General features: G+C 37.2%; 1 protein-coding gene across 7 annotated transcripts in view; it reads right to left on the bottom strand.

Moving 5' to 3' along the window:
* The window catches only part of SUGCT (succinyl-CoA:glutarate-CoA transferase), an 863,222-nt gene that overhangs the window by 713,863 nt on the left and 122,464 nt on the right, over positions 1-26,895 (bottom strand). The gene's annotated exons all lie outside the window — the stretch shown is intronic.

The following is a 26,895-nucleotide window of genomic DNA, read 5'->3' as shown; positions in this document are numbered from 1 at the left end:
TGGCACAAGTCGATTGGCTTTTAAGATCTAAGCTGCGGGCTGGCCCGGTGGCTCAAGCGGTTAGAGCTCCATGCTCCTAACTCCGAAGGCTGCCGGTTCGATTCCCACATGGGCCAGTGGGCTCTCAACCACAAAGTTGCCAGTTCGATTCCTTGAGTCCCACAAGGGATGGTGGGCTGTGCCCCCTGCAACTAAGATTGAACACAGCACCTTGAGCTGAGCTGCCACTGAGCTCCCGGATGGCTCAGTTGGTTGGAGCTTGTCCTCTCAACCACAAGGTTGCCGGTTCGACTCCTGCAAGGAATGGTGGGCTGCGCCTCCTGCAACTAGCAACGGCAACTGGACCTAGAGCTGAGCTGCGCCCTCCACAACTAAGACTGAAAGGACAACAACTTGAAGCTGAATGGCACCCTCCACAACTAAGATTAAAAGGACAACAACTTGACTTGGAAAAAAAGTCCTGGAAGTACACACTGTTCCCCAATAAAGTCCTGTTCCCCTTCCCCAATAAAATCTTAAAAAAAAAAAAAAAAGATCTAAGCTGCAAATTATAGATGTGTGGGGCTTTTCAACATCACCTCTAACAGACCTCAAAGGTACAGCAACATAATCAGCCTTTGATGATGCATTGTATCATGTATCCATATTCTCAGATGTCCGTAATTCAGCACATTTGCATATGACCTGTATTCTAACATGTCCACAAATATGTTTTTATATGCCAGGAGACTGTAATGTGATAGAACCCTAGCAGCCACTGCTTTGTAGTGTCAGTTCTCATCTCATCAGACTCGATCATTCTCTCAGCCACATCCTCCTCCTACTCCGTAACCACAATTGGAGGGCTAGACAGTTCTGAAGAGAGCACAGCCTTTGAATCTTTTTGACATCCTAAGCAGTTTGGTGGAAAGAAATTTGGAGCCTGAGTCAACAGGCCTGGGTCCCAGTCTCAGATAGGCCCCTCACACAACATCCTGAGCTCTGAGTCAAGTTTGCAAAACATCTGCAGCCTCCTCACAGCGCTGTCTGTGTGGCTACAGAATAACATTATAACAGTGCTTTGAAAATACTCCAAAGTAAGAATAATGAAAATTTATCATTAATAAAAAAAAACATATTATTCAAGCCAATACAGACCAAACAGCTAACATAGGGTTTTATTATACAATTCAGTAACTTGTATGAATTAGATTAGTGTTTTCCATCTTTCACTGATACAAATAATCCATCTAAGAAAAACGCCTCCTACAGATGGCAAACCTGGTTAATCAGTTTTAGAAATTCCAAGTATATTTGTTTTTATTAATCAAGGAAGAATTTCTGAACTGTAAATTTTTTACCTTTTACAAATATTAAACACACATTAAAACACAGTTGGTTCAGAAAAATACCAGTGGAACTATTGATTAAACATCTGCAGTTTGACTATAAAGTAGCAAAAATCGATTTCCGATAAGATTTCTAAGACAAGTATAGTCAGTTTACCTTCAGAGGTTGTAAACTGGCAGCTTGTGAGCATGATGCATTTCATTAACGGGTTTTGTTTGGCCTACATAGTTCTTCAAAACCTGAAAAGTTTTATATGAAAATTCAGGTTTCTTGCTTCAAAATTGCACCTCTGGCCACACTGGGCTAGTGGTATGGGGAGCTAGCTTAACCTGGTGTGTAAGAGCCTACTGTTAATAACTCTCCCAAACATGTTCAGTGACAATCACATTAGAGGCTGACACAAGCTATGTGGGAATATTTACACCATCAGAATTGCAAATGCTGCAAATCACAGCTGTTTTTCTTTTAAGAAGGCTAGTTAAATATTGACAAGCACACCCTCCACAGGCCCACACTCTCACAGGGTGGCAATGGGCTAGGCTGAGTAATGACTTTGCCCTCAGACAGAATGTGCCTTCTTAGCCCATAGCCCCCACTAGTCCCTATTGTCTGACTCAGTCCACTCATTTTAATTACCTGCCAGTAATATTTAAGCATTCAATTTTGCAAGTCCTACTTTACAGTCATACTCTACTCAAAAAGAAAACAACGACAACAAACTCTTAGATGATAAAGAACAAAACCAAGCCACTGTGCTTGCTTGATGCTTAAAAACATAAAAACAAAAACTGGCTTAAATTCAACAGTGTTAGACAGACTGAAACACCATCTTTGGATTCATTCTTCTCCCTTTTCTAGCCATTGTGCTATTTAAGCCAAAAAAAAAAAAGGACACTGTAACAGATTTTAAGTCATAAATTCAGCAGTTAGCAAAAATGGATATTTTAAAAAATTCAGCGTATTATTTAATTGTATATTCTTAAGAAACAAAATATGAAAAACTTAGAGTTTTTATTTCTTGGTGGCAGAACCATGATTGCGTCTCAAAACTATGAAGGCTTCTGGTTCGTTTGAAGATCTTACGGATATTTGATGGAGACCTTACAAACCTGAGTAGAAAAATTCCTACACAAGACAAACCTCTGATTAAATGATTTTATCAATAAGGATATCTGGACGTGAAACCAGATATGACTGCAGTCAGGCAAAATCCCTTTCGTGTCACATTGCGTGGGTTCACAACCAGATGACTATTGCCCAGCCCGCTCTAACACACACATCTCTGCTTCCCAAGGCAACATTTTACTTACCACTCCCTGCCCTTGGGCCATGAGTGTCATACTCCTACCGGCTAGAAGAAAAGCATTTTCCATAAACTGCTTCCAAGGTCCCAAGAACAAAAACACAGGACAAAATTGTGGAAGGACACAGGCCCGTGGAAGTTCCTAAAACAGTGCCCATCCGTGGTTGATATTTCTGGATACTGTCCTAGCAGTAATCGCCACCATGTCACAGGAAGGGGCCACATGAGCATGTGTCAGGTGTTTACCTCAATGCACCACTTTAAAATTCCATCTTCCCTCCCTACCTCCCACAAGATTTGTTTTCAGTCTCAGATCTACTTTAGCAAGGTTACTGGTCTTTTCTTTTTTTCACGGTGCTCAAAAATAACAAGAATTTGTAATTCTGTCACAACCCAAAAATTATAATAAGGTCAATTTTACTGTAGCAAGAAAACAGAGAGATTAAAGAAACAGGAAGGAAGGAGGGAGAGAGGGTCGCAGAGAGGGAGCGAGGGAGGGCATGTTTTGAGAGAAAGCATGAGAGAAAGGGACCGTGGTTAAAAAAGAGGAGAAAAGCAACTGTCATGTGTCCTTTTAGACTGCTCTTAATGTAAATTTTGGGCAGGAGTAGAATCCAAATATTGTTATTATTGATCACAATGAAAAAATTTGGCTTCTGATTTTCAACATGCTCCCATCATGGGATATTCTAGAGTGTACATGGGAAGCTCAGGAAGTGATCCCACTAAAGTCAATAGGAGTTTGCTGATAGTACCAAAACCAAAGCAAAGAAAAGCAAGAGCAAAAAGTACAAGGGTTTACCTGTATTCAGCAATATGTACTAGCTGCACTAATTTCTGTCGAGCTGTGCTTCAGTGCATTGATTTTCACCAATTCAGTGCTAAAGGCCTGGACCTGTTACCTCAAGAGTAACAGTTCCCATGGTAAGAGAGCTCTCCAGGTGAGCCCGAGTACTTTTACTCAAAATTCTCACATCTTTGCTGCAGCTGACTAGAGAGTATTTCCAAGATTTATAACAAGTTATTGCGGTTCTCTGCCTAGTCTAAGTACCAGCTAGCATCCATAGGCCTCACATACACATTTACAATCATCAGTAAGTATGTCATCGGTATTTTTAACTTAATTTTGGTCGACGCATATTAATATGCACATTCCCTCAACTTAAAAAAAGCAGTAGCAAAGATTACTTTTTAATGTTTATATTCTATTGCTGCGACCAATATGCTCCCAACATCAGTACATGCCAGGGTGAAGGGGATGTAGGAATAAAGTGACCGTGTGCTGAAGAGGTAAGTAAAGGGAACGAAAAAGGAGTCACTAAGAGGAGACGATGGTAATAATGATACAATGAAAGCTAACATATAGTGATTACAATGTAATGGGCACTGCCGTAAACACTTCACACATAGAAACGCATTTTAATCCTCACACAGTATTAGGAGGCAAACACTGCTATTGTCCCTGTTTAATAAATGAGAAGACTGAGGCATACAGCCATTTCAAGGCTTGCCCAAGGACCTCAGCTACTTAGTAGCAAACTGAAGATTGAAATCTGCGCTGCCTGCCTGACCACCACTCCACAGGCCTGAATAAGGTTACCAAACGCAAAGACGTTAATTCAACAGTAACTTTAAAATTAAGTTTAAAAAAAAAACAAAAAACGAGGTTTTACTTTATAGGGAAAAATACATATTTTGCACGCAGGTTAAAATGTTCTACCTAATAAACACAACATCAATTTCAATGTGTACTAGGAAAGAGGCAACAAGTGCAATTAGACATTAGAAGTGAATACAGAAAGTCCTCCAGCGCTGTGGAACAATGCTTGAAGCACGGGAGGCCCTACCTCCAGTCAGCTCATGGGCCCACAGTGCCGTCCGGTGACAAAGTGGGAGAATCACGTGCACATCCTCCTGCAAGTTATCGCCATCTTTCCTCTAACTACTCCAGCATGTTTCCATAAAAAGGGAAACTAACATTAGTAATAACCTAACTTCCATTTTACTGTGACTTTTGTCAAATCACCCATACATTAAAATTTCCCCCTACTATTTCTTAATTAAACATGACTTTGATAAGACCAACCCAAACCATTAATTTGAGGGGTAAGAGAGGTTGCTGATAATTGGCTAGAGTACTTTGTTTTCCTCAAGAAATCATTCCAACTATTCATGAAGCATCTCGGTCACCAGTGAGGACACAATGTTGTCAGCATCCAGGGAACTGCAGTGCTACCCAGTAGAAAGATGGAGTTCAGAAGCAGTCAGTAAGGACGGAGGGCTGCAATGCCTGTTCCAAGCAGTAAAGCAAACTGTGGGTAGCACCCCATCAGCAGCGCCTGCAGGTGCAACCCCCAGAGGGAACCAGATGCCACCTTAAGCATGTACTGGAGACACCTGGGGGTGTAGGGAGCACAGATGACCAAGCATCAAAGAGGCAAAATCTACCTATACACCTAAAGAGAAAGGTAATTACTTTTTCAAAATTCTCGTACACGGAATAGTATATTGAATAGTATATTGACTTAACTGAATTCTGAAGTTTAGTTTTCATACAAAACCATACTATTATGGCTGATTATACCACTAAGACAAAATAATTTAGATAGATAGAAAGATAGATAGATAGATAGATAGATAGATAGATAGATAGATAGATAGATAGATAATCTCCCTGGAAGGAATTCAAAAAAGATCCATTAATGAGTTCTTCTAAATAAGATTTGTTTCTGAAATATTCACCAAACTTTTAATAGTAGTTATTGCTAACGAGTGGAATTACAAAAAACTTTTAGTTACCATGTTTCCTGGAAAATAAGACCTACCCAGACAATCAGCTATAATGCGCCTTTTGGAGCAAGACCTGGTATTGTATTATATATATATTATTATATTACATTACATTATACCCGGTCTTATATTATAGTAAAATAAGACCAGGTTTCATATTAATTTTTGCTCCAAAAGGCTCATTAGAGCTGATGGTCTGTCTAGGTCTTATTTTCAGGGAAACACGGTACTAAGTTACACATTTGTATATTTTTGGTATCTTTTTCCTGGACATGTATTTCTTTTGTTAAAAGTGTGGAAAAGTCCTGTGCTCTGCTCTGTAAAGTCATCAGGAGGGAACATAGAACGGTAACATGTTTGTTTCTGTTTCCTATGTATCCCTTATACATTTCAATTGTTATGCAAGTGACATTTTTAACGTACACTAAAAAACACAACTTTTGCTTAAATTAACAAATGCCTTTTACCACAGAACTACTTACAAATGTAAATATTTTGTACAGTGTATTTTCCAATTAGCACCTAAGGCCAGCTCTTACATTCTTTCCTTTTTAACGTGGCATGAGTGATAACATCTCACGGGAGTAAATCCAATTAAAACGATAAATATGTGAACTCTGGTCAGCAGCATGTGAGAAGCGGAACCCAATGAGGGTTATGTGTGCGGCCCCAGGGAAAGTCCCCTCTGCATCCATTCCCATTCAAGTCAGGGTTCATTCTGAAGAATTCCCACACTCCTTACGACTGCAAGGCACACTGACCAGCCAGCAGCTGGCGGGCCCATTGGTGGGTCCATCTCATCATAGCCTGCAGTTGTGCTCAGTGGGCCATCCAGTCAGAAAGCCTAAGGGTTCTTTCTAACCCCTCTGTGTTGTTTCAGTTCCCTGTCCAGCTGAAGTCCCATGGAGCTCATAGAACAAAGACCTGAAGTACACAGTGATGCCCATGACGAAACCCACAGGGCAGCCAAAAAACTGCTACATGTATGACTGGAGTCTTGATTAAAAATGATTTGGGGGAACTTTAATGTAATTTCAAGAGTGTCAAGATGATGCATGGAAGAGCGACCTTGCAGGTTCACTCTGAGACACACTTTCTTTTTCAGTTGTGACCCAAAGGTCTACTGCGCCAGATTCCTGGGTGCTGCTTCAAAATGCAGGCTGCTGAGTGCTGCCCCAGACCCACTGAATCTGACACATGACAACATGAAGTTAGGGAATCTGTTGTGTTGTTTCTGTATTTTTTTTTTAAATACCTCCCTAGAAACGCTACACACCTATTAGAATAACCAAAATCTGGAACACTGACAACACCAAATGCTGGTGAGGCTATGGAGCAGCAGGAGCTCTCACTCCTTGCTGGTGGGAGTGCAAAATGGTTCGTCCACTTTGGAGGACAGTTTGGCAGTTTCTTACAAAACTAAATATAATCTTACCATATGAGCCAGCAATTGCGCTCATTGGCATTTTCCCAAAAGAGTTGAAAACTTATATCCACACAAAACCTGCACGGGATGTTTATAATAGCTTTATTCATAACTGCCAAAACGTTGGACATTCATAATTATAAAACTGTGGTACATCCAGAGAGCACAAAAGAAATGTGCTCTCAAGTCATGAAAAGACATGAAGAAACCTTAAATACATAATATTAAGTGAAAGCAACCAATCTGAAAAGGTTTACACACTGTATGAGTCCAACTGCAGGACATTCTGGAAGAGGCAAAACTATGGAGACAGTAAAAACATCAGTGGTTGCCAGGGGTTGGGGGAGGGTGGGATGATCAGGTGAGGCCAGAGGAATTTTAGGGCAGTGAACATGCTCTGTATGATGTCATAATGATGGACATATGTCATACACTTTTCTCCAAACCTACCGAATGCATAATACCAAGCATGAACCCTAAGGTAAACTATGGACTTTGAGGGGTTATGATGTGTCAGTGTAGGTTCACCCTTGGTAAAAATGTACCGTTTTGATGAGTGATACTGATAAGGGGGTAAGAGCAGGTAGCATATGGGAAATGTTGTTGTAAACCTAAAACTGCTCTGAAAAAAATAAGTTTAAAAAAACATAACTCCCTGGTGATTTTCATACATCATAAGTTTGGGAATCATTTCATGGAACAGTGGCTCTCACACTGCTGCATATTAGAATCCTCTGGAGAGCTTTTAACAATTCCAATGCCCACTCCACACCCCAAACCAATTACACCACGGGCCCTGGGGTGGGACATAGGCAGCAGTTCCTGAAATTTCCCAGGTGATTTCAATGTGCAGCTAAGTATGAGTACTGGTTATAAAGACTTGCGGTACCACTCAGAGACCAAATTCAGTCTTCCTGGGTGTCAAGGCATACTTGACCAGAGATTTTTACAAGGACAACAAAGATGTCTAACACCCAGTTGGTCGTGATGGCAAAAAATGACACCTACCAAACTGCCATCAAAAGAATTAAGTACAGTTTGAACATGGAAAAAATCTTATAACCAAAATAACAACACACAAAAAAGGTGGGGAAAAGGTTTTCAACAGTTTCAGTAAAACAAAAGGAAACTTATTGAATACAACCTTCACTGACAGAAAATTTATGCTCTAAATCAGTTTCACTACATAATATGATGGAGAAAATAACTGATATTGTACACTTTTTCATACTGTTACAAATGATTCTGCAATAGCTTGGGGATATTGAGAAGTTGTTCAAGCAGAATATGTATCAAAACAAGCTAGATTTTCAACAAAGCACCAATATTAGAGAAATAAAACGATTCAGTGAGATGTTTTCTTAAGTCAAGTCTTTTGGTTTTCCCTCGGTGGCTTACAACATAGCATGTTATTAAACTTGAAACAACATATGTGAATACAGTGGATCTGAAACTACAGTTACAGAATTTAAAAAGCATGTCTTTACTCAAAGGAGTGAAAATGTCAGACACAAACTGGGACTGCAGATTGAACAGAAGACAAAAGGAGAATGTACTTATTTTACTCATTTGCCGCCTGGCTTGAGTTAAACAGAATCAAAAAACGGTAAAAGAATTACAGAGCGATTTGGTGGAAAGGAAGTCATCCTTTCAGACTCAATGTCTCAATGATTTACACGATTTCAAATCATGCTTTAAGATTCTACACCTTACTTTACAGGAAACTTCAGAATGGGGAGATGTCATCAAAATGGTGGTGTGAGGTGAGCCTCTGTAAAGCTCCCCTGGAATTTACAACTAAACAAACAACAACTTCACAAAGGACTCCCTGCACAGAAGACAGGCAAGACAAACAGGCCCACTACTGAATTCACCTAAAGGTGGGAGAATCATGAAAGCAGGACAGGAGCGAAGGGGGAAGTGCGGAGACGAAGCCGCGTGGGCACAGGAGAGAGACATAAATCAGTGCTCCGTGCTCGCTGCATCTCGGAACTACCGCAGCTGCAGGAGAGGGAAGAACTCGGACTGCTAGGGCTCCGCTTATGGCCCACAGGGCTGAGGGGGCAGCATATAGCATGGCTGAACCCAAGCTCACGGCAGAGACCTCGGAGCAAAGACTGAGGGAAGAAGGTTGAAAACAGTGGTTTAAGCCCTCACTACCAAGCGGAGAACAGAAGCCTTAGGCACTGAGACTAGCTGCACCCTCCCTACCCTCCCAGAGCTCGCCCCACCCCCACCTGCCCGGTGCTAGAAGCAGAAGAGTAGCAGTGTCAGATCAAAAGAACAGAATATTTGCTGTTCTGGGAACTGTGGACACAGATTTTCAGCCCAACTAGTTCCGGCAAAAGGGAGGGAACTGTGGAAGCGGGATGGCTGTGGTGGTGGTCGGTGCCATTGCTCTGGGCCACCTCTCACAACTCACCCCGCCCCTGGCCCCACCTATCTGGGCGGATCCATGCAGGAGGAAACAGAACTACTGAAACATACTAGCACTGAATCTCGTGCAGAAAAAGCTTTGGAACTTCAAACCTCTCCGCATCCCCACAGGGATGTGGCGCCCTATGACCCAGGCGAACTGTTAACAGAGGAGTAGCCCATCTCCCAGGGAATCCCACCATTGTGTGAGAAGCTGGAATAGTGCTGAGAAAACATAGCACTACTGTGTGAGACAGGAAAAAAAAAGCTGCAGTCGGAGAGAAAATAAAACATTCCACTTACAAATACTAGAAAACAAAAGAAAGACCTCTGCCTATCAACCTGCTGCAGAAGCCACTCCTGTAGATGTCTAGGAAGAGAAATAATACATCAATAATTGCCATGAATAACCAAGGCAACAAGACAGCTCAGAAAAAAAGTGAAAACTCTCCAGAAAAGGAACTTAAAAGATATCAAAATATGTGACTTAAATAAAGGAGAATTCAAGATTGCAGTTCTTTTTTTTTTTTTTTTTTATAAATTTATGTGTTTTTTTTTTTTTTTTTTTGTGGTTGTTGAGAGCCCACTGGCTCATGTGGGAATCGAACCGGCAGCCTTCGGAGTTAAGAGCATTGAGCTCTAACCGCCTGAGCCACCGGCCGGCCCAAGATTGCAGTTCTGAAAAGACTCAACGAGATGCAAGAAAACACAGAAAGGCAATTTAATGAACTCAGAAATGCAATCAAAGAACAACAAGAACATTTTACGAAAGAGATTGAAATTTTAAAAAAGAAATAAATGTAATTTCTGGAGACTAAGAACTCAATAGAAGAAATTAAGAATTAAATAACTACCTTAGGTAGTAGAGTTGACCAGATGAAGGAAAGAATCAGTGACATCGAAGATAGAAACATGGAAATTACACAGATGGAGGAAGAAAGAGACTTCAGATTTAATAAATGAAAGAACTCTACAAGAACTTTCTGACTCCATCAGAAAGAGCAATATAAGAATAATGGGCATTCCAGAAGGAGAAGAAAAAAAGAAGGGAACAGAGAATATATTCAAATAAATTGTTCATGGGAACTTCCCAAACTTGTGGACAGAACTGGATCCTCGAATCCAAGAAGCAAATAGAACACCTAATTACCTCAATCCCAACAGGCCTTCTCCAAGACACATTGTATTGAAGCTGTCTAAAATCAACGACAAAGAAAGAATCCTAAGGGCAGCCAGGGAAAAGAAGACGGTAACCTACAAAGGAAAGCCCATTAGACTATCATCAGTTTTTTTCAGCAAAAGCTCTATAAGCCAGGAGGGAGTGGAACCAAATATTCAAACTATTGAAAGAGAGAAATTATGAGCCAAGAATAATATATCCAGTAAAGATATGCTTTAGATATAAAGGAGAAATAAAGACCTTTGCAGACATACAGAAGCTGAGGGAATTTTCTAATACACGACCTGCACTACAAGAAATACTAAAGGAGGCTATTCGACCACCATCAACAGGGACAATTTGTGGCAACATAAAAAGAAGGAGAGTAAAGGCCTGAACTGGAATATGGGAATGAAGAAAGTAAGCGTGCTGAAGAAAAGGGAATACTCTAAATATCAAACTTTCTTTTACATAAACTTAAGGGTAACCACTCAAAAAAAATCCAGAACTGAAATATATACTGTAATAAAAGAAGAAACAGAGGGAAACATCATAGAATAACACCACACAGAAATAACAGACAACAACAAAAAGGCAAAGAAACAATGGAGCCACAGCCTTACCAGAAACTAAAGATAGAATGACAGGAAATCCTCACGTATCAATAATCACCCTAAATGTAAATGGACTAAACTCACCAATAAAAAGGCACAGAGTAGCAGATTGGATCAAAAAACTAAACCCAACTATATGCTGTATCCAAGAGACACATCTCAGCTACAAGGACGAGCATAGACTCAAAGTGAAAGGGTGGAAATTGACACTCCAAGCAAATGGTACCAAGAGAAAAATCAGGTGTAGCCATACTGATATCAGATGAAACAGACTTCAGGGTGAAAAAGATAACAAGAGACAAAGATGGACATTTCATAATGGTAAAGGGGACTATACAACAAGAAGACATAACAGTCATCAATATTTATGCCCCCAATCAGGGAGCACGAAAATATACCAAGCAACTACTAACAGAACTAAAGGGAGAAATTGACCAAAACACAATTATACTAGGGGACTTAAATACGTCATTGACAACTCTGGATAGATCATCCAAACAGAAAATAAATAACGAAATAGCAGACCTAAATGACACATTAGATGAAATGGACATCATTGACATATATCGAAGCACTTCATTCTAAAACATCAGACTATACATTCTTTTCTAGTGTACATAGAACATTCTCAAGGATAGACCATATATTGGGACATAAAATCAGCCTCAGAAAATTTAACAAGATTGAAATCATACCAAGCATATTTTCTGATCACAAGGCTTTGAAATTGGATATCAACTGCGAAAAGAAAGCAGGAAAAAACACAAATACATGGAGATTAAACAACATACTTTTAAAGAATGACCAAGTCAAAGAAGAAATTAGAGGAGAGATCAAAAGATACATAGCAACAAATGACAATGAAAATATATCATACCAAAATTTTTGGGATGCAGCGAAAACAGTTTTAAGAGGGTAATTTATATCATTACAGGCCTATCTCAAGAAACAAGAAAAATCACAAATAAATAACCTCATGTTATACCTTAAAGAACTAGAAAAAGAAGAACAAGTGAATCCCAAGGTCAGCAGAAGAAAGGAAATAAAAATCAGAGGAGAACTAAATGAAACAGAGAACAAAAAGACAATAGAAAAAATTAATGTGACAAAGAGCTGGTTCTTTGAAAACATTGACAAAACGACAAATCCTTGGCTACACTCACTAAGATAAGAAGAGAGAAGACACTAACAAAATGAGAAATTAAAAAGGTGAAGTTATTACGGATACCACAGAAATACAAAGGATCATCCAAGAATACTATGAAGGACTATATGCTACCAAATTCAATAACCTAGAAGAAATAGCAAGTTGTTAGAAACATATAGCCTTCCAAGGCTGAACCATGAAGAACTGGAAAATCTAAACAGACCGATCACCAGTAACGAAATTGAATCAGTCATCCAAAACCTTCCCAAAAGCAAAAGTCCTGGACCAGATGACTTCACTAGTGAATTCCACCAAACCTTCAAAGAGTATCTAATACGAATCCTGCTCAAACTCTTCCAAAAAACTGAAGAACAGACAGTACTCCCTAACTCATTTTATGAGGCCAACATTACCCTGATACCAAAACCTGGTAAGGACAACACAAAGCAAAGAAAACTACAGACCAATATCTCTGATGAATACAGATGCAAAAATCTTAAACAAAATTCTAGCAAATCGAATACAACAATGCATTAAAAAGATTATTCACGACGACCAAGTGGGGTTCATCCCCAGTGCACAAGGATGGTTCAATATCTGGAAATCCATCAATGTGATACATCACATAAACAAAATAAAGGACACAAATCATATGATTATATCAATTGATGCAGAAAAAAAACGTTTGACAAGATACAACATCCATTTATGATTAAAACACTTAGTAAAATACGTATAGAAGAAAAATACCTTAACATAATAAAGGCCATCTATGACAAGCCCTCAGCTAATCTCAAAATTAACAGTGAAAAACTGAAGCCCTTTGCTCTACGTTCAGGAACACGACAGGGTTTTCCCCTATCGCCTCTGCCTTTCAACATAGTGTTGGAAGTCCTTGCCAGAGCCATCAGGCAAGAGAAAGAAATAAAAGGCATCCAAATTGGGAATGAAGAAGTTAAATTATCACTCTTTGCAGATGACATGATGCTATACATAGAAAACCCTAAAGACTCCACCAAAAAGCTGTTAGAAACAATCAACGAATACAGTAAAGTTGTTGGCTACAAAATCAACGTACAAAAGTCCATTGCATTCCTATATACTAACAATGAAACCTCAGAAAAAGAAATACAGAAAACAATTCCTTTTGCAATTGCAGCAAAAAGAATAAAATACCTAGGAATAAACTTAACCAAGGATGTGAAGGACCTATAGGCTGAAAACTATACGACATTTTTGAAGGAATTTGAGGAAGACACAAAAAAATGGAAAGACATTCTGTGCTCATGGATTGGAAGAATCAACATAGTTAAAATGGCCATATTACCCAAAGCCATATACAGATGTAATACAATCCCCATCAAAATCCCAATGGCATTTTTTAAAGAAATAGAACAAAAAATCATCAGATTTGTTTGGAACCACAAAGGACACTGAATAGCCAAAGCAATCTTAAGAAAAAAGAACAATACTGGAGGTATCCCCCTCCCTGACTTTAGTTTGTACTACAGGGCTACAATAATCAAAACAGCATGGTATTGGCAGAAAAACAGACACATACACCAATGGAATAGAATTGAGAACCCAGAAATGAAACCACATAAATATGGACAGGTAATTTTTGACAAAGAAGCTAAAAACATACAATGGAGAAAAGACAGCCTCTTCAATAAATGGTGCTGGGAGAATTGGATAGCCACGTGCAAAAGAATGAAAGTGGACTGCTATCTGTCACCATGTACCAAAATTAATTCAAAATGGATCAAAGACTTAAGCATAAGACCTGACACAATAAACTGCATAGAACAAAACATAGGTACTAAACTTATGGACATTGGGTTCAAAGAGTCTTTTATAAATTTGACTCCAAAGGCAATGAAAGTAAAAGCTAAAATAAACGAATGGGACTATATGAAACTTTAAAGCTTATGCACAACAAAAGAAACCATTGACAAAATAAAGAGGCAACCAACTGAATGGGAGAAGATTTTTGCAAACAGTGCCTCCAATAAGGGGCTAATATCCAAAATATACAAGGAACTCATGAAACTCAACAACAACAAAACAAACAACCCAATTGAAAAATGGGCAGAGGACCTAAAGAGACATTTCTCCAAAGAGGACATACAAATGGCAAATAAACATGAAAAAATGCTCAACATCACTAATCATCAGAGAAATGCAAATAAAAACCACAATATCAACTCACCCCAGTCAGAATGGCTTTCATCAACAAGACAGATAGTAACAAGTGTTGGAGAGGCTGTGGAGAAAAAGGAACCCTCAGACACTCTTGGTGGGAATGCAGACTGGTGCAGCCACTGTGGAAGGCAGTGTTCCTCAAAAAATTACAAATAGAATTACCATATGACCCACCAATGCCTCTCCTGGGTATCTACCCAAAAAATCTGAAAACATTTATCCATAAAGACACTTGTGCTCCAATGTTCATTGCAGTTTTGTTTACGGTGTCCAAGACACGGAAAACCAAAATGCCCTTCGATAGATGAATGGATAAAGAAGTTGTGGTATATATACACAATGGAATACTATTCGGTGGTAAGGAAAGATGATATAGGAACATTTGTGACAACATGGATGGATCTTGAGAGTATGATGCTAAACGAAATAAGTCAGACAGAAAAAGCAGAGAACCCTCTGATTTCATTGATATGTGGTATATAAACCAAAAACAACAAAAGAACAAGACAAACAAATGAGAAACAAAAACTCATAGACACAGACAACAGTTTAGTGGTTACCAGAGGGTAAGGGGGGTGGAGGGTGGGAGATGAGGGTAAGGGGGATCAAATATATGGTGATGGAAGGAGAACTGATTCTGGTTGGTGAACACACAATGGGATTTATAGATGATGTAATACAGAATTGTACACCTGAAATCTATGTAATTTTACTAACAAATGTCACCCCAATAAATTAAAAGAGAAAAGAAAAAGAAAGTTAAAAAAAATTAATGCAATTTGTTCATTTTCCTTTTTTAATGTGGCTATTAGTAAAATTTTAATTATGATGTATGGATGTAGAATTTCTGTGATAGTTAATTTTGTGTCTACTTGCTTAGGATAAAGGGTTCCCAGATATCTAGAAAAATATTATTTCTGGGTGTGTCTCTGAGGCTGTTTCCAGAATAACTCAGCATTTAAATAAAGAGTAAGTGAAGACTGCCCTCACTGATTTGAGCAGGCATCAGCTAATCCAATGAGAGCCTGAATAAAACAAAAGTGTGGAGGTAAGGCAAATGTGTTCTAGGCCTTGAATATCAGTCTATTGGTTCACAGGCCTTCAGACTCAGAATGAAGTACACCATCGGCTTTCCTATATCACACATGATATATGAGATATATATATATATATATATGTATTAGATATGAGATATATTTTATACACACACAAACACACACACGTATGTGTGTATATGTATGTGTGTGTATGTGTATGTGTATACAGAGTGCCAAAAAAATGCATACACATTTTATGAAAGGAAAAAACGGTACTAAAATTACACTGATGGCAACCATTTTGAGCACCTCTTGTAAGTACAGAAGTCAAACGTGATTTGTATTTATCTCGTTATCGGTATACAGTAGTACCTCGGTTTTCAAACGTCTCCGTTAAAGAACATTTTGGTTTACAAACTCCGTAAACCAAGAAGTAAATACTTCTGTTTTTGAACACACCTCGGAAGTCAAACACTTCATGTGGCGTCCACTTACTGCAAGATCCTGAGGCCTAGCTGTCGGCTGTTTTCGAACGTTTCAGAATTCGAACTGTCTTATGGAACGGATTATGTTTGAAATCCAAGGTACCACTGTATATCGAGTATTACAATTTTAAAACAGTTTTTCTCTTTCTTTAAATGTTTTTTTCTTTCATAAAATTTTTTCTTTCTTGACATTTTTTTGACACGCTGTGTGTGTGTGTATACACACCTTAGGGCTCTCCAAGGAAACAGAAAAATAGCAGATATGTATATATCAAAACAGAATTTCCAAAAAAGGTAAAATAAGTATCTGTGCCATAAAAGCAATTATAACACTGGCAAAAGTCTCAAAATCAACTTTTTTATAACTCAGCGTGTTGACTCAGAAAATTTAACTCAGAAAAATGACTCAATTTAAGTAGCAACAACAAGCTTTATGATATCTTACATTGCCATATTACCATCCACCTCTCCTAACTTCATGGTAGTCATGAAAACCAACAGACTCACAGGTAGTTATGAATACTAGCAATCTGGAAGCCACAGAAGTGAGTAGAATGAATTTAAGCTTATGAAAAAGCCCCATCACCAGAAAATTGTCACTAATTAAGCTGTCTGGCAGCGCCCTGGAAAAGGCCCGTTTTCAGGTTTGCTCTATTTGATTTGCCCCAGAACTTAGTGCAGAACGCTATCTGAGGACATTTGTGAAAAAAAACTCAGCAGTAACTGTTTAATATCACAGCTAGTCAAGGAGGCAATACCAACTGGAGCAGACAAGATGCTGACCAAAAACTTAAAAGAGATGGGTAAAGAGATGTCCATAGGGAACATTAAAAAGTTCCAACATATTTCTGGAATCTAGAAGGCTAGATGCTTCTAGAAGTGCTGTATGCATACAGAAGAAAGACCTGAGAAGGTCTAATGTTTCACTTATAGCCAACCTCAAGATTTTGCACAAGCATGAAGTGAAGTCTAAGATACAGTTGTAAACTTTGCCCCAACACACAGAGTGTCCAAATGCTGGTAAGTATCAAGGCAGTTAAGCAAATCTCTGCCTAATCAGCAGCTTACTGCTAAACTAAACACAGACTTCAGTGGGTATACAAGACAAAGGATAAAAACTTTATAGAATTCATTCATAAAAGTCACTAACAAACAACAACAAATAGCAACACCAACAAACCCTTGGTCAGGGGAGAGATCTGAATTCCACAGTTTCTGCATTCTATTATTTAAAATATCCAGTTTTCAACCAAAAAAATAAAATCTGAAACATTCAAAAAAATAGGAAACTATGGCCATGCAGAGTTGGGAGGGGAGAAGGCAGTTTATAGAAACTCTCTGAGGAAGTACGAGTGTTGTACTTACTAGATAAAGACTTTAAATCAGCTACTATAAATTTGTACAAAGACCTAAAAGAACCACTGTCCAAAGAATTAAAGTGTGGGAGTAACTATGAGATTGAAGTCCCAGAGAAGAGGAAAGAATAAAAGGGGAAGAATAAACATTTGAAAAAGTAATGGCCAAAAACATTCCCAATATTTTTAATTGTATTGGGGAATATTGGGGAACAGTACGTTTCTCCAGAGCCCATCAGCTCCAAGTCATTGTCCTTCAATCTAGTTGTGGAGGGAGCAGCCCAGCTCCAAGTCCAGTCGCTTTTTTCAATCTTTAATTTCAGGGGGCGCAGCCCACCATACCATGTGGGAATTGAACCAGCAACCTTGTTGAGAGCTCCCGCTCTAACTAACTGAGCCATCAGGCCACCTCTCCAGAAGCTCAGTGGCAGCTCATTGTCTTCAATCTAGTTGTGGAGGGCGCAGCTCAGTGCACCATGTGGGAATGAAACTGGCAACCCTGTTGTTCAGAGTTCACACTCTAACTAACTGAGCCATCCAGCCACCCAAACATCCTGAATTTTTGGAAAACATTAATTTACACATCCAAGAAGCTCAATTAATTCCAAGCAGGATACACTCAAAGAGATCCAAATCTAGACATCAAAAACAAATTGTCAAAAGACAGACAAAGAGAGAATCTTGAAAGTCGCAAGACAGAATCAACTCACCACATGCAACAGATTCTGCATAGATTAAACCTGATTTCTCATTAGAAATCATATATGCCAGACAGAAATGGAATAACATATTCAAAGTGCCGGGGCAGCAGGTGCGGAGATCGAGAACACTGTCAACTAAGAATTCTATATCTGGCAAAACTATCCTTCAAAAATAAAGGAGAAATTAACAGTCCTAGATAAACAAAAAATGAAAGAATTTGTTGCTAGCAAACCTGCCCCCCCAGAAATAACAAAGGCAGTCTCTTCAGGCTGAGCTGAAAAAAACACTAGAGAATAACACAAATCCACACAAAGAAACAAAGAGCACCAGTAAAGCTAACTAAAATAATTAAACACAAAAGACAGTATAAATGTATTTTGTTTGTAATTGTTTTCTTCTCCTACCTGATTTAAAAGAGAGCTGAGCAGAGCTAGAGTGATATATCTGTGCTGACGGGTGTACAGTGTTTAAAGATGTAATTTCTGTGACAATAACAGCACAAAGAAGAGTGGAGAGAGCAAAGTTATATTGGAGCAAAGTTTCTATATACTATTCAAATTACATTGGTATTAATCTAAATTAGACTGTCTTAGATTAAGATGCTAATTGTAATTCCCGGGCAATTACAGAAAATTATACCTATACATGGAGAGAATGAGAATTAAAATAGTACACTAGAAAATATCTATTAAACAAAAAAGGGCATTAATGTAGGAAGAGAGAAACGAAGATATAAGACATATAGAAAACAGTAGCAAAATGGCAAATTTTTTAAAAAAGCAGAGGTTGGCAAAATGCATACAACAAATTAATCAAGCTGTATTCTATCTATAAGAGATATACTTTAGATCCAAAGACTCAAAAGGAGCAAAGTTTAAAAAATGAAAAAAGATATACCATGTGTTACAGGCTGAACTGTTTCTCCCCAAAACTTCGTACACTGAAGTCATAACCTCACCTCAGAATATGACCCGATTTGAAGAAAAGGTCTTTTGAGAGGTAAACAAGTTAAAATGAGGTCATTAGGATGTGCCTTAATCCAATATAACTGATGACTTTATAAAAAGAGAAAATTTGGACACAGATACGTGCAGAAGGAAGATGATGTGAAAACACAAGGAAAGATGGCCATCAAGGAGAGGCCTGGAACAGATCCTTCCCTCACACCCCACAGAAGAAATCGACCCAGACAACACCTTGATCTTAAAGTTCAATCCTGTAGAATTGTAAGAAAAATAAATCTTGTTGTTTAAATCATCCAGTCTATGGTACTTTTTATGGCTGCCTTAGCAAATAATACATCATGAAAATAGTAACCAAAAAACACATGGAGTACATACAAATATCAGACAAAACAGACTTTAAGATAAAAATTGTTACTAGAAGCAAATTAATACATTCCATATTAATGTATTAATGTATAAAATGGTCAATTTATCAGGAAGAAATAACAATTATAAACATATATAATTATTTACATATGAGCACAAAAAACATAAAGCAGAACTGACAGAACTGAAGGAAGAGACAACCCAACAATGAAACTTAAATGTCCCACTTTCAATAATGGCTAAAACAACTAGGTAGAAAATCAACAAAGAAACAGAAGATTTGAAATGCAAAAATGCAAATCAAAAACACTTTGCACACTTTAATAGCTAAAGTAAAAATTACAGAGAATAGAAAGTTCTGGCAAGGATGTACAGAAATTGGAAACCTCATAAATTTTATAATCCCACTAGCAATGACTGTAAAATAGTGCCTCTGTTTTAGAAAAAATTCCTCAAATATTACACATAACATTACCATATAAACCAACCAAACCCAAGAGACATCTATATGACACTCCACAACAACAGCAGAATATACAATCTTAAGCACACCTGGAACATCTTGCAAGATGGACCATACATTAGGCCAAAAATAATCCTCAGTAAATTTAAAAGGACTGAAATCACACAAAGAATATTCTCTAACTACAATGAAATGAAGTGGGATTTTAATAACAGAAGGGTATGTGGGAAATTCACAAACAGGTGGAACTTAAACCACACATTCCTAAAAACCAATGGAACAAAGGAGAAATCACAAAGTAAATTAGAAAGTAATTTGAGATGATTGAAAACGAAAACACAATAACTAGAATTTAGGAGATGAAGCTAAAATAATTTCTAGAGAAAAATTTATACCTGAAAATGCCTATATTAAAAAATAAAAAGGCCTCAAATCAATAACTTAACATTACACCTTAAGACATCAGAAAAAGATGAGCAAACTAAACCCAAAATTAGCAAAAGGAAAAAAATAATAAATAGCAGAAATAAATGAAAGAAAATATAGACAACCAACAGAGAAAATCAGTGAAATTCAGAGTAGGTTTGTTGGTAAGATCAACAAAATTAACAAACCTTAAGCTACACTGACCAAGAAAGAAAGAAAGATTTAACTTCTAAAACCAGGAAGAAAAGAGGGAACATCTCTACTGGCCTTATAAAAAGGAAAAGGATTATATAGAACACAATGCCAGTGTATTAATAATAAATTAAATAACCTAAAGGATGTGCACAAAATCCTGCAAAGACACAAATTACTAAAACTGAATAAAAAATAAATAGAAAAAACTGAATAAACATATAACATGAAGAGAAAATGAATTAGTAATCACAAAACTCACAAAAAAATAATAATCCCAGGCTTTTTTTAGCTTCATTGATGAATTCTATCAAACAATTAAAGAATTAGCAACGATTCTTCACAAACTCTCAAAAACTAGGAGATAAGGAAACAACTTATTTTATGAGGTGAGTATCACCGAAACCAAAAACTGAGAAACACATCAGAAGTAAACTTCAGACCAATTCCCCCTTTTGAATCCAGACCCCAAAATGATCAGCAACATTCTAGCAAACCGAATACAGTAACACATACAAAGTATTGTATGATATGACAAAGTGAGATTTTTCCCAGGATTGCAAAATTGGTACATGTACAAAAACTAATCAATGTGAACTGTTAATCAATCAATGTTAGTCAGTAATCAAAAACATATTAATAGGAATTAAGAGCAAACCAAATAATGATTTCAACAGCATTTACCAAAATCTAGCAAAACAAGGAAAGTAATAAGACAATAGCAAGAATGGCATTTGCCAAAATCTACACCTTTTCATGATAAAAACATTTAGTAAGCCAGGAGTAAAAGGATATTCTTCAACCTGATTAAAGTATATGAAAAAAACCCAGCTAGCATCATACATGCTGGTAAAAACTTAACTTTTTGCCTTGAAATCAGGAAAAAGAAAAGTATGTCTGTTCTTTCCACTTCTGTTCCACATTACACTGGGGTCCTTTCTACCCTCGGCAATGAGGCAAGAAAAAGAGACAAAAGACATCGGTGTTGGAAAGGAAGAAGTAACGCTATCTCTGTTCGCAAATGACATGAAAATCCTGTCGTATCCACTAAAATACTCTTAGAACTAAAAAAGCTAGGCCCAGCAAGGTTGCAAGATACAAGATCAATGTATACTCATCATGTTAAATTCTATTGCTCACTGCTGATCACGTTACTTATTAAAAATCATTCTCCCAAAGACAAGCCAAGACGTATTATCTTTGTACATCCCTTTTAAGAGCTAAAACATATTCCCAAGAAATCCTTATTCACCAAAACATTGCCAGGAATAACAGCATTCCTGGCACTGGGCACTCAATAAATGGGTAAGTCCTGGGAGGGCCTTATACTCTCAGGGATAGCGAAAGAGCAGCACAGTCTCTGGATCCAGACAGCTCGGGTCCCAGCTCTGCTACTCACTGGCTCAGTGACACATGCTCACAGAGTAAAATGGGAATAACAGAGCTGCTGGGGAAATAAATTAGTAAATATATGCAATGTGCTCAGAGCAGGGTCTAGCATAAAGTAAATGTGATGTAAATTTTGCTATGTTATTCAAGTCACTCTCAAAAATTCAATGGTGGAGAATATAAATATGCCTGTAGAATGCAGGATCTACTCCAAAGTCAGCATGTTTATGGCTTCCTCCCAACGCTGCACCTTGGAAGATTCTGTTACAATTACAGCACTCTTCTTCCAGAACCTGTCTCAGCCCTCTCAGTGTCCACTCAGCCCAAGTGGCAGAAAACATGACAGCTGTCTGTGGTCCTGTGCTGTTTCTATTTTCATTCTACCAAAACTGCACCAGAACTCAATTCTTCTAGACAGGCTTGACCTCAGACCCTGCCAAGAAATTCCCTCCCCCCAAGAAAGAACAGTCTGTTACCCACTCCTAGCTTTTAATGGGCCCATTAACTGTACAATATTGAGTTATCGTTTAAATGTTACATCCCATGTTTATTCTTCAGATAAGTATGAATGGTCAGTGCCAACGTCACCTTCTAGGGGACATCTTCCATTCAGTCACGGCTGCTTTCTGTCGGTTCCTGGAACACACCACATTTTGTCCTACTTCAGTCCTTTGCATGCACTGTTCCCTCTTTCTGGAATAATCTTGCCCTGGCTAACAGAAGTGACTCTGTTTTCTTTATCAAACTGTTTATTTACTTCTGCAAATTTATCACTTATTACTTGTTTGCTGCCTACGAGTGTATCTCCAACTACAATGTAGATTCCATGGGGCAGGACATTTGCGGGATTATTTATCATTTACTGTATCCTCTGGTATAGACGAACAGGGATGGATGGATGGATGGATGGATGGATGGATGGATGGATGGATGGATGGATGGATGGATGGATGGAGCAGATCTGACTTAATTTCTTACTCCCTAAAGTGAGTATCAATAGGTTAAAAAAAAATAAGAGATCAGAATAACCTTTCACGTGAAAATATTTTTAGTATACGGCATTTACCACAACAGAAAAGTAAATTAAAGCATTTTAGAACATTTTATATGGAAATGGTTGAAACCAAAGCAATTTCCCTCTAGCCCTCAGTCACCTAGAAAATGAAATCAACCAGAATGCCCAAATTGCTAAGCACTCCAACTAATCAAGATCGTATTATACATTGCTGGAATGTAATGACTCTAAACTAAAAAATATTTTTAAATTACTCACCATTATACCTTGTACAGCTTCTGTGAAGAAGTGAAGTGATTTTCCTAGAAATTAAATCTGAGCCACCATGCTCAATGTTACTGGCTACTTATCCTTCAGCTACAACGATGGTTTAAGAGTTAGGGCCAAATGGACACATTCCACTAGGATCAGCTGGTCCATAACTTATGGCAGACAAAGAGCCACCATTAACTAGCCAATACAGAAGGATACGATTACTACCTTTTATTCTACATAAAATTTTCCAACTCTAGAAAATACAAAGATGAAGGTGAAATCCATTAACTTACCAATGAAAACAAACTGTTCTAAATCTAGTAGTATAGAACATAAGTGATTCTAAAACACTGTTAAACTCACCTTTAGGAACAGGCACTTAAATCCATTATTCTATAAGATTCTACAAGGTCAAAATCTAATTTCAGTGAATATTTGTCAATACCAATAAATCTTTCTCCTCCAATTTATTTTATATCTTGATGTTAATTATATTTCCATTTTTCAAAACATTTTAAAAGCATCAAATTATTTTAAACTATCTAGTAAGAGAATTAGATTACTGTGAAGTTTATTCTCTCATTTTATTCTTTTCTCCTTTGAGATATTCTCCCACTAGTAATTATCAATTATTACTGAAAACTATTAAATAGTCACTTGAAATAGGGTGAATTTTATGGTATGTAAAATATAACTCATTAAAATTATAATAAAACATATATAAAATAAAAAAAGAAAAGCAGAAACAGAGGTGTACCTAAAAACACAAAAAAGATAAACTTCAGATTACTATATTTGTTTGAAATTCAAAAGTTTATCCATAAAGATGTGCTATAATAATGAGAGTTAAAATTGTATCTACTCTAAATATGAACAATATTTCAAACATGGAGAAAGAATGTGAAAATAATTAAAGTTTGGTGTTAAAAAAAACTAACTCATTGTAGTAGTAATTATGGGACCCTGGTTGCAATTAAGTACAGGAAGGATATTAAAGCTTCCAAAGATATTTCTGTAAGCCACAACAGAAGAATAAGAGCAAGAGAATAATTGGAACCATATCCAAACCCACTTCCTTGTTATTTACCAATATCATCTAAAGAATACTGTTTAGATGCTGACGTTAGACAATCTTCAGTTGACAACTTTAAATCATATAAAGACTAAAAAAAATTTTTTTAAACCAAAGAATTTTATGACAAGGGTTAAAAGTTTATAGCCATGAAACTACAGAAAAATTGGTGCCCACTAAAAACCACATCCCGGCAACTGTCATGTCTATACAATGTAACTTTTATTGTGGTTGAGGCAATCATCTCTGAGTTAATAATTAGCTACTATTCAAATCAAGTGTAGTTTGTCCATTGTACACTAGACTGCTTTTAAGAGAGGGAGTACAAAATTTCATTTTTAGCAACTGATATTAAATGTTACAATCATTCATCTGTCATCCTATGTAATGCAATCAAAAGGAGTGGAGAGGTATGTTTTTTTACCACTGTATGAAATCACAATCATTTTCCAGGCAGCTAAAAATAAGTTCAAATGTTATCTACTTAATGTAGGTGAACGTTTATACAAAAAAGAATTTTTTTTCAATTTTTTAAAAAACACAAAGCTCACTGATGCAGAGAACAAATTGGAGGTTGCCAGAGGTGGCAGTGAGCATAGGCAAAATTGGTAAAAGGGATCAAAATGTACCAACTTCCAGTTATAAAATAAGTAAATCATAAGGATGTAATGTACAGCATGGTGACTATAGTTACTATTAATGAATTGCATATCTGAAAGTTGCTAAGAGAATAGATCTTAAAAGTTCTCATCACAAAAAAAAAGAAATTGTAACATGTATGGTAATGGATGTTAATTAGAACTTGTGATCATTTCGCAGTACAAACAAATATCAAATCACTATGGTGTACACCTGAAATTAATTTAATGTTACATGTCACTTATAACTCAATTTTTAAAAAGGTAATTAATGAGTCTTAGATACACTAATAATCTTAGCAACCTCCAACTAGGTTAGCTGCAGCACAACAGGCTAAATCACTGCTACCATGTTTTCCAAAAGCAAATCATCTCAAGTACTTATCCTAAGTCAATGGTTTTCTACCGTTTTCTAATCTCCCGTAGCAAACCTAGCGTCTAATGAGACCTACCCATTGGTAATACAGTTCTCCATCTGATCTCTAAAGATTGGGTGAGCCTTCTATTTGACAAATACTGGGCTGGGCTTTGAGGACACCACTGTAAGCGAGAACAAATACTATTCCTGCACTTATGAAACTGACAGTCTCAAGGAGCAACATAAACAACAAATATAGACACACATCCAAAATGGCTAGAAAGTAAAAATAAAAATGGCTGGATGTATGTGTGTGTGCGTATGTATATGCATATGTTTGCACTTACTGTACCCTCACTCTGAAACACCTACCTGAACCGACAACTCCCAGGGAACTATAGACTTCCATGCTATGAATTACTGTGTTAGGTGCTAAAAGAGAATTAAACTCAACAATACTCTAAAAAGGTAATTTTTCCAAAGCTAATTCATCATTGACATAGAAGTAAAGCAGTCTAGGTAGAGATCTGCAGACCTAGTAGAGTCCCAAATCCAGGTCCAGCTCCAAAATTTGCAAATACTGGTGCAAAATGAATAATATATGTAGGGCCTCTTGTTCAAAGTTATTAAAAATTTCAAGGCAATGAAAACACAACGATTAAACTAAGCCTCAGGCCCTCTGTGACTGCACAGGTTACACACCCATGAAATTTTCATGGCTTCCAAACTTAACTGCACATGCAACCTTAAACCAGTCACTTAACCTATGTCAGGTTCCTTACAGCTATAAAACTAGTGGAAGTAAGAAAAAAATTTCAGCTTATTCCCACAATTAACATTTGTGTTTCTCTGTTAAGGAGATAGATCATTCATTTGGAGAGATTCCTTTGCCCTTTTATATAACCATTAAAATTCTGACTGTGTCTCAAAGCTAGTGTTGAAAACGTATACACAGTATTTCACCTTCATTCATACTGATGTCTTTAGCCCTGTGTACACCTCCTTAATTTTATCTAAGAGAAAAAAATCTCCAAAGCACTGCTGTAAGTTTACTATTTTCCCATGTATACCATTTAAATCTTAAATTCCCAACAGAGTTCTCTCTATATAAAGTGACTTTTCCCACAGTAAAATGTCTCCTTTTACAAATTAGACATTTTCTTTTTTTCTATCCCTGAAAAATTATCTAGTCAGAATCAATTTCCATATATGGTATAGCAGCTGGTTTTGCTCCAGTAAAAAAAAGAGGTAAAATGTCCATTTGAGAGTGAGTTAACCTTTTTATTCCACTAGCTTAGTATTTAGCATAACATAACTGATTACTACCTAAACCAGGTAACCTGGAGTCCATGGAAAGAATTCTGGGAACTAATTGACTTAAATGGAAAAAATATATATCTTTATTTTCATCAACATCTAAATAAAATTTAGCATTTTCTTCAATTACGAATGTAGGCAACAAACCACAGAAGTATTAGCAGTACCTACGACTTCATCACGAATAAACATCATATACATTTTCATATATTACAGTTATTGCATGTATCTTAAATGTCGTTAATGTTCAATACTACCTCAAAACTGCAACAGTTATTGGACCCACTGATAGATCTTACGGTTTGATGTGTTTATAAAAAATCATATATGGTTTAACACAAAATTGGTGTTTACATTGAAATAACTACATTTCAATATAATTAGCTTCCTTTGTAATCCTAAGGATATCATTTTATACATTTAAAAACACAATTCTGAGAAAAGGTCTACAGACTTCACCAGAGTACCCAAAGAG

The sequence above is a fragment of the Rhinolophus hipposideros genome (genome assembly GCF_964194185.1).
Source record: "Rhinolophus hipposideros genome assembly, chromosome: 18".
Lineage (NCBI taxonomy): Eukaryota > Metazoa > Chordata > Mammalia > Chiroptera > Rhinolophidae > Rhinolophus > Rhinolophus hipposideros.
The sequence above is the reverse complement of the archived record's forward strand: the minus strand, read 5'-3'. Positions and strand labels throughout refer to the sequence as shown.